Source organism: Acomys minous (genome assembly GCF_964271855.1).
Source record: "Acomys minous genome assembly, chromosome: 1".
NCBI lineage: Eukaryota > Metazoa > Chordata > Mammalia > Rodentia > Muridae > Acomys > Acomys minous.
Genome location: NC_140483.1, coordinates 163,623,930 through 163,642,685, shown reverse-complemented (window position 1 = coordinate 163,642,685; position 18,756 = coordinate 163,623,930).

The following is an 18,756-nucleotide window of genomic DNA, read 5'->3' as shown; positions in this document are numbered from 1 at the left end:
GGCCAGCCTGGTCTAAAAAGTGAGTCCAGGACAGCCAAGGCTACACAGAGAAACCCTGTCTCAAATAAATAAATAAATAAATATACTTAATTCTTCATAAAACATTGGAATATCGTAGTTGGGAAACATATTTCTCCATACCACTTAAATTGTTATATTTGTTAATGCAATTCTATAAGTACTATTTATTTTATCATAAACCATATGTCTCATTTAATGCATCACCTTATAACAAGGTCATATAAGCTGCAATTCAACAGGAACAAAAGTAACCATGAGAATATGTTAAGCCAGGAGTGGTGGTAAAAACCTTTAATCCTAGCATTCAGGAGGCAGAGTTATGCAGATCTCTGCAAGTTCAAGGCCAGCCTGGTCTACAAAGCATGTTTCAGGACAGCCAGGACTACATAGAGAACCCTGTCTCAGAAAAAAAATTTAAATATTTTGAAAAAATACTTTAAAAAGGATTTTAGAGATATAAAACACTACAAAATACCACATAGCCATGTTCCCTGGTATTATCTTTAGATATTGTATTATCAGATATTAGAATCAACTCAGAAAATTTAAATTTATTAAAGAGAATGCGACTTTATGTTCTTAGAAGTGATGAAGGAAAACAAGAAAAATTGTCAGTGGTTGCAAAATTGTCAGTCCCATAATGTATCCCCAAGCTGCAGATATTGTCCACACCTGTGTTCAGAGGTTATACCCACACAGCTGAATAGTTATGAATTATGCATGCTTTGAATAAATGAGCTGTTTGGAAAAAGCATTGCTCTTTATAATTCCTTGGTTATGTAATGCCCTCTAGGTTTGCAAGAAAAAAACTTGGCTCACTTAAGGTACCTTCTATTTCCTCTTCATTCCTTCTTGTGCTGGGTACTTATATCATCATCTTTACTTGTGTAGCATGTACTCCTGTAACATTTAAAGTGCGTCACATCTCAATTTCTCATTCAAAATTGGGTCAGTATCTTAAGTCACAGAAACAATTAAATACTTCTCTGATTTTTTTCTCATATTATTCAGCTATCGTTTTCTAGTCTGAAGATTAATGTTCACAGTTTTATAGAACTGTAACCAAAATACTCCATGTCTTAGGTTTCTGTTGCTTTTATAAATACTATGAGCAAAAAAAGAAAAAAAAAACTGGTTCATGCCAGTTTAAAGCTTATAGTCCATCATAAAGGGAAATCAGGGCAAAAACTCAAGCAAGAACCTGGAGGCAGGAATACTGTAACCTGCTAAACCTGCTTAAACTCTATAGCCCCTCCATTAAGATCTTTTCGTTCTTAGCATAACTGTGGCTCCTCTGTTAACACCAGCTATCACTCTTAGCATATCGTAAGCCACTTTACTCCCAAGTCTCCATTCTGATTATAAGGTGGAATTAAGTTCTCAGGCCCTATGTGCCTGAAACCAGGAAGATTCAAAGTTTGCTGCTTAGAATAAAACATAGATGATAAATGCATGTTCTGCTTGGGTTAAAGATAAATGTATGTCCTGTTAGAGTTAAGATGGCAGCATCCTGCTATGTTCCTTACTCCCAGAGAACTAGAAAGCCCCCAAGAACTACCCTACCCTAAATCCCAGGCAATCAGCTTAAAATGCTTTGTCTAGCCACCTGGGATACATTTTGCTCAGAACAATATCGATTCTTATTATGTTTAGCTAATCAAAATGACATAATGCTGCCCTCCCACATGCTTTCCCCCTGGTTACCTTGTTAGTTATGTGTTTGTGTATGTGTATGTGTATGTGTATGTGGGAGGGGTTGTTGTTGTAATTTGTTTGTTTGGGGGTTTTTGGTTTTTTTGTTAATAAAAAGCCTGCCTTAGAAAAACGCCAGTATTACAATCTGGTTCTCAGGCTGTAGCCCTGACCATCCAATTTTTGTTCCGCATTCAAATAAATTTCCATCAATCTGATTCTGGTGTTTGAATGGTCTATGTGGCTATTCCTGAACCCTAACAGGAAGTAAAGTAGGAGTAATAGAGGAATCCCATCTATTGACATGCAATCCAGGCCTGTGTTAAATATCTTCCTCATACCTTACAAGACAACCAGACAAAAGGTAGTATCATTTCCCAATGGGTTGGATTCCCTCACATCAGTCATTAATCTAAGATTGCCCTACAGACTTACCACCAGCAATCTGATGTAAGAATTTCTCAGCTGAGGTAACTCTTTCTTTTTTTTTTTTTTTTTTTGTATTTTTTTCTCCTTTATTAATTTATTCTTGTTACATCTCAATGGTTATCCCATCCCTTGTATCCTCCCATTCTTCCCTCCCTTCCATTTTCCCCTTATTCCCCTCCCCTATGACTGTTCCTGAGTGGGATTACCTCCCCCTGTATATGTTCATAGGGTATCAAGTCTCTTCTTGGTAACCTGCTGTCCTTCCTCTGAGTGCCACCAGGCCTCCCCCTCCAGGGGACATGGTCAAAGGTGAGGCACCAGAGTATGTGAGAAAGTAATATCCCACTCTCCACTCTACTGTGGAGAGTGTTCTGTCCATTGTCTAGATCTGGGTAGGGGTTTAAGGTTTACCGCCTGTATTGTCCTTGGCTGGTGCCTTAGTTTGAGCGGGACCCCTGGGCCCAAATCTGCCTATCATAATGTTCTACTTGTAGGCTTCTAGGACCCTCTGGATCCTTCTACTTTGCCATTCTCCCATGATTCTCTCATCTAGAGTCCCACTAGAATGTCCTCCCCTCTGTCTCAGTTTCCTGGTAAGTGAAGGCTTTCGTGGGACATGCCCCTTGGGCTAATATGCAGATATAAGTGAGTATATACCATTTGAGTCTTTCTGCTTCTGGGTGAACTCACTCATTATGATCATTTCTAGCTCAATCCATTTATCCACAAATTTCAGGAATTCCTTGTTTTTAATAGCTGAATTCTTAATGAGTCTAGTTATGTCAAGTTGACAAAAAAATTTTTTTAACCAGAAAGCTCCCTTTTGTGCTTAGACTGAATGCAAGAGATGTTGACCAAAGAAACTTTCAGTTGCAGATTATTACATTCTAGAGACTTAATATGGAGCATGATGAATAAGGAGCAAAGCAGAGGCTGGGGAATTGCTTGTGGTAAAAAGCACTTGCTATGCATTATGAGGACCTGAGTTTGGATCCTAGAACAAACCAGATGTGGTTTCTGAAGCATCTGTAACTCCAGCTCTGTAAGGATAGAAACAGGGAAATCACTGGGGTGTTGTGGCTGTCAGAATACCCAGAAATCATGAGCTCCATGATCAGAGAGAAAAATCTACCTCAAAGAAATGAAGAAGAAAGTGATAAGGGAAAACATTCAACACTTTTTTATGACCCCTGACCATACACCACATATATTCATATATACACAAAAGGCAGAAATTTGGCTCAGTGGTTAAAAGGTTAACTCTTCAAGAGTGAGAACTTTAGTTCAGATCTCTAGTACCAACATTTAAAAAGCCAGATGACCCAAGTACTGGAAGCAGGTCATAGAGACAAAAATCTCTCAGGGGCTGACTGGAAAGCTAGTTTAGCCAAAATAGCCATGCCCACAATCACTGAGAGACGGTTCTTAACAAAGTAAGGTGGATGGAGAATAAAAAAAAATCTGACTTAGAATGATGGCCTCTGCATGCAGACAAATGGATCAACTTACAAATGTAGCACACACACACACACACACACACACACTTAAAATTAATGGAAAAAGAGATAAAATACAAACTGTAACAAAAAAATCACAAGTGATATTGAACTAGAGTTGGAAGAAGGAAATTTGGTCTCAAAATGGAGGGCCGTGATCTGAAGGAACTAGAGTAGCTGGGGAAGCTTTTTATTGGTGGTCTGAACTTTGAAACCACAGATGGTTGTTCATGTCAGAGAACATTTTGAGAAATGGGGCACATTTGCAGCCTTTGTGGTAATGAGAGATCCCACAAACAAAATATTCCAGGGGCTTTGGTTTTGTGATCTACTCTTGTGTTGTGGTGAATGCTTCGATGTGTACTCAGCCACAACAGGCTGATGGGCCTATGGTGGAACCAAAGAGAGCTGTTTCTAGAGAGGATTCTCTAAAGCCTTGAACATATTTAACAGTGAAGAAAATTTTTCTTGGTGGTATTAAGTAAGACACAGAAGAATATAATCCGAGAGGTTACTTGGAAACTGTACGGCAAGATTGAAATCATGGAAGTTATAGAAGAAAGGCAGAGTAGAAAAAGAGGATTTGCTTTTGTAATTTTTGATGATCATGACACTGTTGATAAAGTTGTTCAGAAATACCACACTATTAATGAGTATAATTGTGAAGTGAAAAAGACCCTTTATAAACAAGAGCTGTAGTCTGTTGGATCACAAAGAGGTCATAGAGGTGGATCTGGCAACTTTATAGTTGTGGCAGAAGAGGAGACTATGGTGTTGGAGATGGTAGCAGATAGTTATGGAGATGGGGATGGTTGATTTGATGGATTTGAAGGTGACAGTGGAAACTGGTGGTGCCCATGGTTACAGTAGTAGAGGAGGCTTTGGTGGTGGTGGACCAACATATGGAAACCAAGGTGGTGGATATGGAGGAGGAGGAAAAGGAGGAGGAGGAGGAGGAGGAGGAGGAGGAGGAGGAGGAGGAGGAGGAGGAGGAGGAGGAGAAGGACATAACTGTTACAGTGAAGGAGGAAATTTGGTGGGGGTAACTATGATGGTGGCTTATTGAAGATACTATCTTTTTTTCCAGTGTGTATTTCTGGTCTCTTTATCAACTATCAGGTATATATATAGGGTGTGTGAATTTATTTATGTCAGGGTTTTCAATTCTATTCCAATGATCAATGTGTCTGTTTTTGTGCCAAACCATGAAATTTTAATGCTGTATCTGGGTAGTTACAACTTGAAATTGAGAATGGCAAGACCTTCAAAAGTTATTTTATTGTTCAGAATTATTTTAGCTATTTTTCTGGTGTGTGTGTGTGTTCCTGTGTGTGTCTGTGTGTGTGTGTGTGTGTGTTCATATAAAGCTGAAAATTATACTTTCAAGATCTGTGAAGAATTATGTTGGACTTTTGATGGTGGATACATTGAATCTATAGATTGCTTTTGAGAGGGTGGTCATTTTTACTATATTAATTCTACCTATCCATGAGCATAGGAGATCTTTTCATCTTCTGATATTTTCTTCAATTTCTTTCTTCAAAGATTTGAATTTCTTGGTATATAGGTCTTTCACTTTCTTGGTTAGATTTACTCTGAGATATTTTGTTTTTTGAGGCTCTTGTAAAGGGTATTGTTTCACTAATTGCTTTCTCCATTTGTTATTTGCACATAGGATACCTATGGAATTCTGTACATTAATTTTACATCTTGCTATTTTACTGAAAGTATTTATAAACTGTAGAAGTTTCTCAATGTAGTTTTAAGGTCACTTATTTATAATATCATGTGCCAATTAACATACTTTGACTACTTCCTTTCCAATTTGTAGCTCCCTGAGCTTCTTCAGTTGTGTTATTGTTTTAGCCAAGACTTCAAATACTATATTGAATAATTATGGAAAGACTGGACACATTGTTTTTTCCTTCATTGTAGTGGAATTGTTTTGTATTTCTTTCCATTTAAGTTGATGTTGGCTATATGGTTGTTTAAAACTGTCTTTATTGTATTCCTTGTATTCCTAATCAATCCAGTGCTTTTATCATGAAGGGTTGGGTTTTCTTCAAAGGTATTTTCTGCATCTAATGAAATAATCATACATTATTTTCTTTAGTTTGTTCACATGTTGGATTACATTTATTGATTTTCATAAATTGAACTGTGCCTGCATCAATGAGATGAAGTCTACTTGATCATGGTGGACGATCCTTTTGATGTATTTTTAGATTTTGTTTGCAAGTATTTTATTGATAATTTTTGCATTTCTATTGATAATGGAAAGTGGTCTGTAATTATCTTTTTGTTGGGTCTTTGTGTAGTATAAATGTTGTGGTAACTGTGACATCATAAAACGAATTGGGTCATGTTCCTTTGGCTTCTATTTTGTGGAATAATTTGAGGAGTATTGGCATTAACCCTTCTTTAAAAGTCTGGTAGAACGATATACTGAATCCATCTGACCCTGGGCTTCTTTTGATTGGGATATTCTTAATGACTGTTTCTAGTTCACTAGAGGTTATGAATCTCTTTACATTGCTTATATCATCTTTATTTAACCTTGGTAGATGGTGTGTATGAAGAAAATCATCCATTTCTTTTGTATTTTCCAATGTGTTGGCCTACAGGTTTTTAAACTATCTCATAATGACTTTCTGGATTTCCTCCATGTTTGTTGTTATATCTCTAATTTTGTTAATTTGGAACTTTTCTTTCTACCTTTTAATTAGTTTGAATAAGAGTGTGCCAGTCATTAATTTTCTCAAAGAAAAATTTTTTGGTTTTTGTTTCTATTTTCTTGATTCCATCCAAGAGTTTGATTATTTCTTGCTGTCTTCTCCTCTTGGATATGAGTTCTTCTTTTTGTTCTGTCTCTTTCAGGTGTGCTGTTAAGTTGCTAGTATGAGCTCTTTTCAGTTTCTTTATGTAGGCACTTAGTAGTAAGAATTTGCCTCTTAGGACTGTCAGCATTGTGTCCCATAAGTTTAGGCATGGTGTTTTCACTTTCATTTGAATCTAGAAAGTTTTTAATTTCTTCATTAATTTCTGTCTTGACCTGTTTATCCATTCATCTATTAATGAATTGTTCAGTTTCCATATGTTTTAAAGCTTTCTGTGGTTGATATCCAGCTTTAATCTGTGGTGGTCAGATAAGGTTCAGGATATTAATTTTATTTTCTTCTATATGTCCAAGCATGTGGTAAATTTTGAAGACAGTTCTATGAGGTGCTGAGAAGAAGGTATAGTCTTCTGAGTTTGGGTGAAATGCTCTGTAATATCTGTTAGGTTCATGTATGTTATGATGTCAGTTAACTTCAGCATTTCTTTGTTTAGTTTTTCTCAGAATGACCTCTCAATTGTTGAGAGTGGGGTATGGATGTCTTCCACTATCAATGTGTAAGTGTCAATATGTGATTTAAGCTGTATTACTGATCCTTTTATAAGCTTGGGTACTTTTATGTCTGGTACATGTATGTTAAGAATTAAAATGTCCTCTCAGTGGATTTTTCCTTTGATAAGTATGTGGTTTCTTTGCCTATGTAGATAAATCTTCAAGTTAGTTTTGGTTTGAAGTCTATTTTGTCAGATACTAAAGTGACTATACCAGCGTGTTTCTTAGGTCCATTTTTCCATCCTTTATGCTGTGAACTGGTATCTATTCTTGATGCTAAGGTGTGTTTCTTGGGCGCAGCAAAAAAAAAAAAAAGAATTCTGTTTTCACATACATTCTATTAGTTTGTGTCTTTTTATTTGGGAATTGAGACTGTTGATACTGAGAGATATGAATGAGCATGATATTTTGATTCCTGTTATTTTGTTGTGGTATTAGTGTATTGAGAGTGAGTGGTGGTACTGGGGTTTGTGTGTGGGGAGGGGGTTAATTTGCTGGTTTGGAATTATTTGTTCCTTTTGTTTTCTTGGCTATTTTTAACCTCTTTAAGTTGAAGTTTTCCTTTTATTGCCTTCAATAGGGCTGGATTTCTACATAGATGATGCGTAAATTTGGTTTTATCATAGAATATCTTTTTTTTTCATCTACTGTGATTCAAAGTTTTGTTAGATATAGTAGGCTGGGCTGGCATCTATAGTCTTTAGTGTTTTAAAAACCTCTGTACAAGCCCTTATAGTTATTCCAATCTCTACTGAGAAGTCATATAGCCGGGTGTTGGTGGCTCATACCTTTGATCCTAGCACTTGGAAGGTAGAGGCAGGTGGACTTTTGTGAGTCTGAGGCCAGTCTGATCAATAGGATATGCAGGACTACACAGGGAAACTCTATCTCAAAAGATGGGGGAGGAGGGTAATTGTGTGTTCTAATAGGTATGCCTTTATGTTACTTGGCCCTTCTCTCTTGCAGCACTTAAAACTCTTTCTTTGCTCTGTACACTTAGTATTTTGATTATTATGTATTAAGGGACCTTTCTTTTCTGGTACATTCTATTTGTTGTTCTGGATACTTCTTTTACATTGATAGGCATATCTTTCTTTAGGTTAGAGAATTTTTCTCCTATGACTTTGTTGAAAATATTTTCTGTGTTTTTGACCTCAGCTTCTTCTCTTTTCTTTATTTCTATTATTTTAGATTTAGTCTTTTCATAGTGCCCCAGATTTCCTTGATATTTTGTGCCACAATTCATTTTTTATTTAACATTTTCTTTGACCAAGGTATTTATTTATTCTCTTGCGTGTTCAATGTCTGAGATTCTCTTTATCATCTCTTATATATATTTTTTTTGTCGAGGCTTACCTTTGAGGTTCCAGTTTGAGTTCCTTCTTTTTTATTTTCCGAATGTCCCTCAATTTCTGTGTTCTTTATTATTTCTATTTCCATTTTCATGACTTGAGCTTTTTACTCATGTCATTCCATTGTTTGTACTTCCATAGATTTTTTAAAGGAATTTATTCTTTTTTTTAAGGACCTCTATCATATTCATAAAAGCTATTTTAAGGTCTATCTTGTACTTCAGCTATGTTTCAATTTGCAGGGCATTCTTCGGTATGGTTGCCGGGCTCTAATGGAGACACATTGTTTTAGTTGTTACTGTGTTTTTATGCTGGTGTATAGGCATCTGGGTCTGTGATGATTGTTATTCTCATTGCTCATCTCTGGTCTTGTGTGTTTTGGGTGGGTGTTTTGTTCCTTGGTTTCTGAAGCCTCTCTGGTACTTAGGAAAGTATGATGGTTCTGTGTTGCCAAGTAGAAAATTTTCTAGGATCTTGCTAGGTATAGACACTGGGGGTTCCTTGTAAAATGTGTTTCCAAGTATTGGAAGCTGAGACTTAGGAATTGGTCTGGCTCAAAGGAGTGGGAGGTGAGGATGTGGAGTGGGAGAAAAGCAAGGTGTTCCACCAGTATCTAATTAGTCCCCTAGAGGGCTGAGAATTCAACTGATTCAAAGAAAATACAATAAGTAGTCTGCTATGGAGCTGGGCGTGAGACTGGAGATTGTATTTGTATAACAGGAAGGAGAGTAAAAGTGTGAGGCTCACCTACCTTTTTAGTTGGCCGACTTGCTTTTCTGGCTGGCTTGGCTGATGGGTTCCCAGAGAATATCTGCTGACACTGGAGGACAGGATAAGAGAGTGAGTGGGAAGGAAGGTTGGAGGAGATCTAAGTGATCCCCTGGAGATGGGGGCAGAGAGAAGAAGGTGAACCTTAAGGTGCAATGGAGACCCCAGGATATTAGTGATGCTAAGACCATAGAAACTTCTACTAAAACAAAAAATCTTCAGGCATAGAGTGGGACCAGCTTAAGAGAGAGATTATTTGTGCAGAACTGGAGGGGCTGGCTGATAAGTCCTTTGGAGGTCAGCAAATTGTATCATTAGATCTAGATTCCAGATATGGAATAGCATAGTGTGCTGTTTTTCATGTTGGCTTTTTGGTCTTGTTTTGGTCTAATAATTCCTTGCTATGCCCTAATTCTTCCCTATTGGAATGGAAATGCTTACTCTGTACGTTGTATGCTAAAAGTGTACAATTTGCTCATTTGTTTTCTGTTTGTTTTACAGAAGCATCAGTTAATTTTTTTTGAACTTTTAATAATCATTGGAATTATTAAAGACTATGAAGATTTTTGAAGTTGGGTTGTATTTTGCATTCTGAGATGAATATGAGACTTTGGGGTCAAAGAGTAGAAAGTGATATGTTTGGGTAGTAAGTTGACAAGGAGCGGAGCTGCAGTGGTTAATTTTCCAATTTGATAATTTCTATAATAACCTGGAGAGTTAGAACAGATTTTTCTCGATTCAGTTAACTGAGGCACTCTGCTTCATGTTTCCTAACTGTGGACATAGTATGAACAGCTTCTCCAAGTTTCCACTGCTGTGACTTTCCTGCCATTGTGGACTACACTTGGTACTAGAAATCAGAAGGAAACCCTTCCTCCCTTAAGTTAATTTTACTGGAATAAATATCACAGCAACAAAGACGTAATAAAGATGATCAATGTTCCATTGTTGTGAGAAAATATCTGGTGAAAACAATTTAATGAAGACATCATCTGTTTTGACTCACAGTTTCAGAGGTGTCCATCAACAATCATTCATCTCTGATGTTTTGTGCTTGTAGTGAGGTAACACATGTAGTCAGGAGCTCTTGGAAGAACAAAGCTGCTTCACTCATGGCCCCTGGCAAAGGTAGGTCCCAATATCCCCTTCCAGAGCATGCCCTCGGTGACACTAGGCTCTGCTTTATAGATATTCTACCACATATCAGCACAGCTATGTCTTGGGAACAAACTTCTAACGCATTTGTCCTCAGAGGACATAGCAGATGTCAAGAACACCATGTAACTTTAGAAAAAAAATACTTACTTGTCATTGGATATACACATGGTACCCTAAATTTCCAAGTTTGCTTAGATCTGTAACATGGGATCAGAATTAACTCTGGATAAAATGCATCTAGGAGCTGTGAGTTCCCTTTCCTTTCATCATTCGGCATCATCTATAAGCTAGAGGTCATCTATGATGCTTTGCAAACAGCACAAAAGTAGTCTGGGTGATCTAGTATCCTTGGAAAACAGCATCCCTGGAGAGCCACTGGACTCCAGAGATGATATGGTTTTTGTTGCTTTGTTTGTTTGTTTGTTTTAGAAATAAAATTCCTAGCATATCTTGATGGAAATGTACATTTCTGGGCTAGTCAGATTATGCTGGCTTTGTTTTGTTTTGTTTTGTTTCATGTGGCTTAAGTCTAAAAGAGTTGCAGATAGTACTGACCTCCCGGTACATAGAAACTTCCAACTCCACCTCTGCATTGTCCTTTTATTTTAACTAATGTGGCCAGAGTGACTCTGTGGCCTTCTCCAGTATGAGACTTAAAAAATTCTCATGGTTTCTGGTATCATATTGTAAGCTACTCATATATAAGAGGTCTGATCAGCTTACTGTAAATAGAAGCCATATGGTTACAGCTAAAAAAAAAAAAATGAAAGTCCACATGGAGATGATAAGTCCCAATAGAAACACTAGTCATGACTAATAAGCTATGTTTTGTTCAATACCAGCCAAGTTTTCTCAGGACACCAAGCATAAGCATGCTTTGATTTCAATAGTATGAAAGACCATGAAGGCCATAGAACATCTCAGATGAACCCAGACAATCAGGGATTTATGAAGCTAACAATAAATTATTATCAGGGAATTGTAAAGAAAGCAATTAATTGTTTTAAGCTACACTTTTTGGACAGTGCTGTAGCTTGGATGTGATAAAAGCATATCTTCCAAATGCTTGTATGTTGGTGGTTTGGTCCCAGATGTGGTGGTATTGAATGAGTAGAGCCTTTACCTTTAGGTGGTAGGGTGCTGAGCAAGGAAATAAAGTAATTTGAAACGCTTCCCTCACAAGGTGTTATATAGTTCACAAAGTTTGCCAGCTAGTTTTCTAGAGATTGTTACAAAAGGGCCTGGCACCACCCTTCATTGACTGTACCACATAATGTTTTCTCCACTTGCATGTCATTCAACCATATCCTGCTATCTGCCATGAGTTCCTCCCCAGAACACAGCACATATTAGCATCTTGCCCTTAAACCTCAGAATTATAATCCTCTATTTTTATTTTTTTTTTTCTTTTTTTTTTTTTTTTTTTTTTTTTTTTTTTTAATACATTTTTATTAATTTATACATATTACATCTCAGTTGTTAGCCCATCCCATGTATCCTCCCATCCCTCCCTTCCTCCCACTTCCCCCCCCTACTCCCCTCCCCTATGTCTGTGTCTGAGGGGGATCTCCTCCCCCTGAATATGCTCATACGGTATCAAGTCTCTCCTTGGTGACCTATTATCTTTCCTCTGAGTGCCACCAGGCATCTCCATCCAAGGGACATGATCAAATATGGGGCACCAGAGTTTGTGTGAGAGTTAGATCTTCTTCTCCACTCAACAGTGGAGAATGTCCATCGGCTAGTCCGGGTAGGGGTTCAAGGTTTTTACTGCCTATTTTTTCCTTGGCTGTTGCCACAGTTTGCGGAGGACCCCAGGGCCCAGACTCGCCTGTAGTTTTCCAGGACCCACTGGATCCTTCCATTTCCTCTTTCTCCCAGGCTTCTCACACCTAAAGATTCAATAGGATGTCCTCCCCTCTTACCCATTATTCTGGTAGGTACAGTTTTTCATGGGGACGTACACCTTGGGCTAGTGTCTCGATATAAGTGAGTATATACCATTTAGCTCTTTTTGCTTCTGTGTGAACTCACTCATTATGACAATTTCTAGTTCAATCCATTTGTCCACAAATTTTGGAAATTCCTTGTTTTTAATAGCTGAGTAGTATTCCATAGTGTAAATGTACCACAGTTTCTTTATCCATTCTTCTGTTGAGGGACACGTAGGTTGTTTCCAAGTTCTGGCTATTATGAATAAGGCAGCTATGAACATGGTTGAGCATATGTCCCTGTTGTGTGGTAGTACATCCTCTGGGTATATTCCAAGGAGTGGAATAGCTGGGTCTTGAGGAAGCCCTATTCCCATTTTTCTGAGAAAGCACCAGATAGCTTTCCAAAGTGGTTGTACTAGTTTGCATTCCCACCAGCAATGCAGGAGTGTTCCTCTTTCTCCACACCCTCGCCAGCATGAGGTGTCAGTTGAGTTATTGATCTTAGCCATTCTGATGGGTGTAAGATGGAATCTCAGTGTCGTTTTGATTTGCATTTCTCTGATGACTAAGGAGGTCGAGCATTTCTTTAAGTGTTTCTCAGCCATTTGATATTCCTCTGTTGAGAATTCTCTGTTTAGCTCTGCGCCCCATTTCTCTATTGGGTTATTTGGTTTGGTGGTGTTTATTTTCTTAAGTTCTTTATATATTTTGGATATTAGACCTTTGTCAGATGAAGAGTCGGTGATGATCTTTTCCCAGTCTGTAGGCTGTCGCTTTGTTCTCTTGACAGTGTCACCAGCCTTACAGAAGCTTCTCAGCCTCATGAGGTCCCATTTATTAATTGTTGATGTTAAGGCCTGGGCTGTTGGTGTTCTGTTCAGGAAGTTGTCTCCTGTGCCTATGAGTTCCAGACTCTTCCCCACTTTTTCCTCTAACTGGGTTAATGTCTGTGGTTTTAAGTTGAGGTCTTTAATCCACTTGGACTTGAGTTTTGTGCATGGTGACAAATAGGGGTCTAATTGCATTTTTCTACATGTAGACATCCAGTTAGACCAGCACCATTTGTTGAAGATGCTGTCGTTTTTCCATTGAATGGATTTGGCTTCTTTGTCGAAAATCAGGTGAGCAAATGTGTGTGGATTCATCTCTGGGTCTTCAGTTCGATTCCATTGATCCACTAGCCTATTGCTGTGCCAGTACCATGCTGTTTTAATTACTGTTGCTCTATAGTACAGCTTGAGATCAGGTATGGAGATTCCTCCAGCGGATCTTTTATTGTAAAGGATTGTTTTTGCTATTCTGGGCTTTTTGTTTCTCCATATGAAGTTGAGAATTGTTCTTTCAATATCTACAAAATATTTAGTAGGTATTCTGATAGGGATTGCATTGAATCTGTAAATTGCTTTTGGTAAGATGGCCATTTTTACTATGTTGATTCTTCCAATCCACGAACATGGTAGATCCCGCCATCTTCTGATGTCATTTTCAATCTCTTTCTTCAGAGGTTTAAAGTTTTTTTCAAATAAATCCTTCACTTGCTTGGTTAGGGTTATTCCTAGATATTTTATATTGCTTGTGGCTATCGTGAAGGGAGTAATTTTTCTAATTTCTTCCTCTGCCTGTTTGTCATTTGTATATAGGAAAGCTACTGACTTTTTTGAGTTTATTTTGTATCCTGCCAATTTGCTGAAGGTGTTTATCAGCTGTAGGAGTTCTCTGGTGGAATTTTGGGGGTCACTTATATACACTATCATATCATCTGCAAATAGGGATAATTTTACTTCTTCCTTTCCCATTTGGATCCCCTTGATCTCCTTTTGATGTCTTATTGCTCTGGCTAGAACTTCAAGAACTATATTAAAGAGGTATGGGGAAAGTGGGCAGCCTTGTCTGGTCCCTGATTTTAGAGGGATTTCCTTGAGTATCTCTCCATTTAATTTAATGTTGGCTATTGGTTTGCTATATATAGCCTTTATTGTGTTTAGAAAAGTGCCTTGTATTCCCGATCTCTCCAGAACTTTAAACATAAATGGGTGTTGGATTTTGTCAAATGCTTTTTCTGCATCTAAAGAGATGATCATATGGTTTTTCTCTTTCAGTTTGTTTATATGGTGGATTACATTGATGGATTTCCGTATGTTAAACCATCCCTGCATTCCTGGAATGAAGCCTACCTGGTCATGGTGAATGATGTCTTTGATATGCTGTTGTATTCGCTTTGCGAGTATTTTGTTGAGTATTTTTGCATCAATGTTCATAAGAGAAATTGGTCTGAAATTCTCTTTTTTTGTTGGGTCTTTGTGGGGTTTAGGTATCAATGTGACTGTGGCCTCATAAAAGGAGTTTGGTAATATTCCATCCATTTCTATCTTTCGGAATAGCTTGAATAGTATCGGTATTAGCTCCTCTTTGAAGGACTGGTAGAATTCTGCGCTGAAACCATCTGGCCCTGGGCTTTTTTTGGTTGGAAGACTATCAATGGTTGCTTCTATTTCTATAGGCGAAATAGGGCTATTTAATTTGTTTATCTGGTCTTGGTTCAATTTTGGTAAATGGAATCGGTCGAGAAATTTGTCCATTTCCCTTAAATTTTCAAATTTTGTGGCATAAATGTCTTTGAAGTAGGTCCTTACGATTCTTTGTATTTCTTCGGTGTCTGTTGTTATGTCTCCCTTTTCATTTCTGATTTTGTTAATTTGGATAGCTTTTCTTTGTCTTTTAGTTAGATTGGCTAACGGTTTGTCTATCTTGTTAATTTTCTCAAAGAACCAGCTCTTGGTTTTGTTGATTCTTTGGATTGTTGTCTTTGTTTCTAATTTATTGATTTCAGCTCTGAGTTTGATTATTTCCAGGCGTCTACTCCTCTTGGGTGTTTCTGCTTCTTTTTTTTCTAGGGCTTCCAGATGTGTTGTTAGGTTGTTTATGTGGGATGACTCCATTTTCTTTTTAAAGGCACTTAGTGCTATGAATTTTCCTCTTAGCACTGCTTTCAATGTGTCCCACAAATTTGGGTATGTTGTTCCATCATTTTCATTGAATTTCAGGAAGTCTTTTATTTCTTCCCTTATTTCTTCCGTGACCCATGTGTCATTAAGTAGAAAGTTGTTTAGTTTCCACGTGTTGGTATGCTTTTTGTTATTTCTATTGTTGTTGAAGTCCAGCCTTAGACCATGGTGATCTGATAAGATACAAGGTATTATTTCAATCTTCTTGTATCTGTTGAGGTTTGCTTCGTGACCAACTATGTGATCAATTTTAGAGAACGTTCCATGGGGTGCTGAGAAAAAGGTATACTCCTTTGCGTTTGGGTGGAAAGTTCTGTAGATATCTGTTAGATCCATTTGATTCATGACATTGGTTAATGAAGTTATTTCCCGGCTTAGTTTTGAAATCAAAGTCCTATCCTTGAGTGAAAGTGGGGTGTTGAAGTCTCCCACTATTAATGTGTGGGTATCGATGAATGGGGCAAGCTTTGTTAATAACTCTTTTACAAATGTCGGAGCCCTTGTATTCGGAGCATAGATGTTCAAAATCGTGATGTTTTCCTGGTTGACTTTACCTTTGACAAGTATGAAGTGACCATCCTTGTCCCTTTTGACTAATTTTGGTTGAAAGTCTATTTTATTAGATATTAGAATAGCTACCCCAGCTTGTTTCTTGTGACCATTTGCTTGGAATATTTTTCCCCAACCTTTCACTCTGAGGCAATGTCTGTCCTTGTGGTTGAGATGTGTTTCTTGAATGCAGAAGAATGTTGGGTCGTGTTTATGCATCCACTCTGTTAGTCTGTGTCTTTTTATTGGAGAGTTGAGACCATTAATGTTGAGAGATATTAATGACCAGTGATTGGTAAGTCCCTTCATTTTTGGTATTTATAACAATCGAGTTTTTGTGAAGTTGTGATTTTGCAATGGTGTAGTTATTTATTTCTTATGTATTTTTGGTTGTAGTTTGACCGGTTGGGGTGGAGTTTTCCTTCTAGTAACTTCTGTAAAGCCGGATTTGTTGCTAGGTATTGTGTGAATTTGTTTTTGTCATGGAATATCTTGTCTTCACCTCCAATGGTTATTGATAATTTTGCTGGATATAGTAGTCTTGCCTGGTATCTGTGTTCTCTTAGCGTTTGCAGAACCTCTGTCCAGGCCCTTCTGGCTTTCATGGTCTCTGCTGAGAAGTCAGGAGTGATTCTGATAGGTTTGCCTTCATATGTTACTCGTCCTTTTTCTCTTGCCGCTTTTAATATTTTTTCCTTGTTCTGTATATTTTGTGTTGTTATTATTATGTGGCGGGAAGATTTTCTTTTTGGGTCTATTCTATTTGGTGTTCTGTAGGCCTCTTGTATGTTCGTATGCATCTCCTTCTTCAAATTGGGGAAATTTTCTTCTATTATTCGGTTAAAGATATTTTCTGGGCTGTGGAGTCGGTTACCTTCTCTTTCCTCTATCCCTATTATTCTCAAGTTTCGTCTTTTCATGTTGTCTTTTATTTCATGAACGCTTTGTGTCAGGAACTTTTCAGATTTAGCATTATCCTGGATGATTGTTTCCAATTGTGCGATTGTATCTTCAAGTCCTGATATTCGTTCTTCCATTTCTTGCAATCTGTTAGATAAGGCCACCTCTGAGATGTTTGCTTTCTTTTCTGATGCTTCTCGATCGCGTTTTTCTTCCGTGCGTTCTTTTATGATTTCTTCCATTTTTATCTTCAGGTCTTGAACTGTTTTAATAATTTCCTTCATCTGGTTATTTGTGTTTTTCTGAAATTCTTCAAATGCCTCTTTATATGACTCTTTTAAGTCATCAGCCCTCTTGTTTGCTTCCTCCTGCATTTGTTTACAAAATTTATTTGATTCTTCCAATATCATCTTACTTACTAAGGATTTGAGGTGGTTTTCATTTATATCCATTGTTGTTGGGTTCTCCAGGTTGTTTTCATTAGGATTGCTGGGATCTGGAGATGCCATCCTGTTTTGGTTTTTGTTAGCATTCTTTCGTTGTCCCCTTGTCATTTTGGTGAATCTAATGTTGGGAGGTGGTTTGTAGTGACCTTCCCTGTTTGGGAGTGGATAGTTGATGTCTGCTTATAGGTAGGGTGCCCTTATCTGTGGGGAACAGGGAGTACTTCCCTGGACCAGGCTGGTGATTCAGATTCTACTCCTGTAGATTTTTCTCAACACCTTAGGCTCGAGGCTGAGTCCCGCGAAGTAGGTTTCTGTTTGGGCCTTTTCCCCTTACTGCTGTATCTCAAGTCAGCAGTATTGGGATCTAGAGTAAGGTCAGCACACAAGCTCTCTGGTTGTGTAGGTTGATCCCAGCTGTCTGTCTTTCCTGTTGCTTTGTAGCCAAGACCCCAGGTGGATCAGATCTTCTGGGTTGTAGCTGTCTTAGGAGCGTTCAGCCTTTCCCATGAATTTGGGAGTTCTTGCTGGGTCTGCAGGAGCTGACACAGCTAGGATCTGCCTGTTGGAGATTACAGGATCTGTGCCTGTAACCATACGGTTTCAGGCCACTGGCAGTATCTGAATCCTCTATTTTTATAAAGAGTCCATCCTTATATATTTTGTTATAGCAACAAATAGACTAAAGCAGTTTATTTGCAAAAGCTATATGAACCACAGTATACCTACAATGTGGATAAATCAGTATTAGCCTCCACATAGGTATTTATGGAAACACAGAGTACAGGTGACACCACATTGTATTTCCATTTCAATCTCCATTTGGTCAATGGGGTGAAGCAGAGGTAGAAACATTTATAATCCAGTATGCAACCCAGATGTTCACAGTAGAGCAGACACACTATGATGAACCTGTACCATCATGACAGCATGAATTTATGCCTTAGCAACAAAATTTGTCCTTGCTTACTCCAGTATCATATCAAGATTTATACAAGTGCCAGCCAAATTGTTTTCTAAACTTTCTAGTGATGTGCAGTACTGTTTCCAGATCCCACAAGCCAGATGCACAAAGTTCTCAGTTCTTCATTCTATGATACCACCTTGGTATTTGAAATTGGCCATGATAGAAATATTTATACCGTAGCACATCAGGAGTTTCTTCCTCTGGAGATCTGACTGCTAAACATTTACCACAATACCACTAACTGTACACAAGCCAAGTTATATGTGTTATTTCAAAGTTGTTCCTGTTACTGTTGTTTTGGGGCTGGGCAGCCTTCCAGCATCTTAGTGTCTTACTCAAGGGAAAAAAATTAAAATGTATACTGGAGAAAAAAATAGCAAGAATATTTTACTTAAAGCAAAGCAATAGAACAGATCAGATCCACTATGAAGAATGACAGCAGGTCATATGAGTGGGGGCAATCAAGGGTTCCAAGTTATAATCAGTAGTTTCTTTGTATTGGCTCTAGGGAAATTTTTGGTGGTTGGTTGGTTGGTTGGTTGGTTGGTTGGTTGGTTGGTTTGTGTGTCCACACATGTGTGGGCATGTATATGCATCTATACACCAACATGTAGGTAGGGGTCAGAGAGCAATTATCTGGAGTCAGGAAGGTCC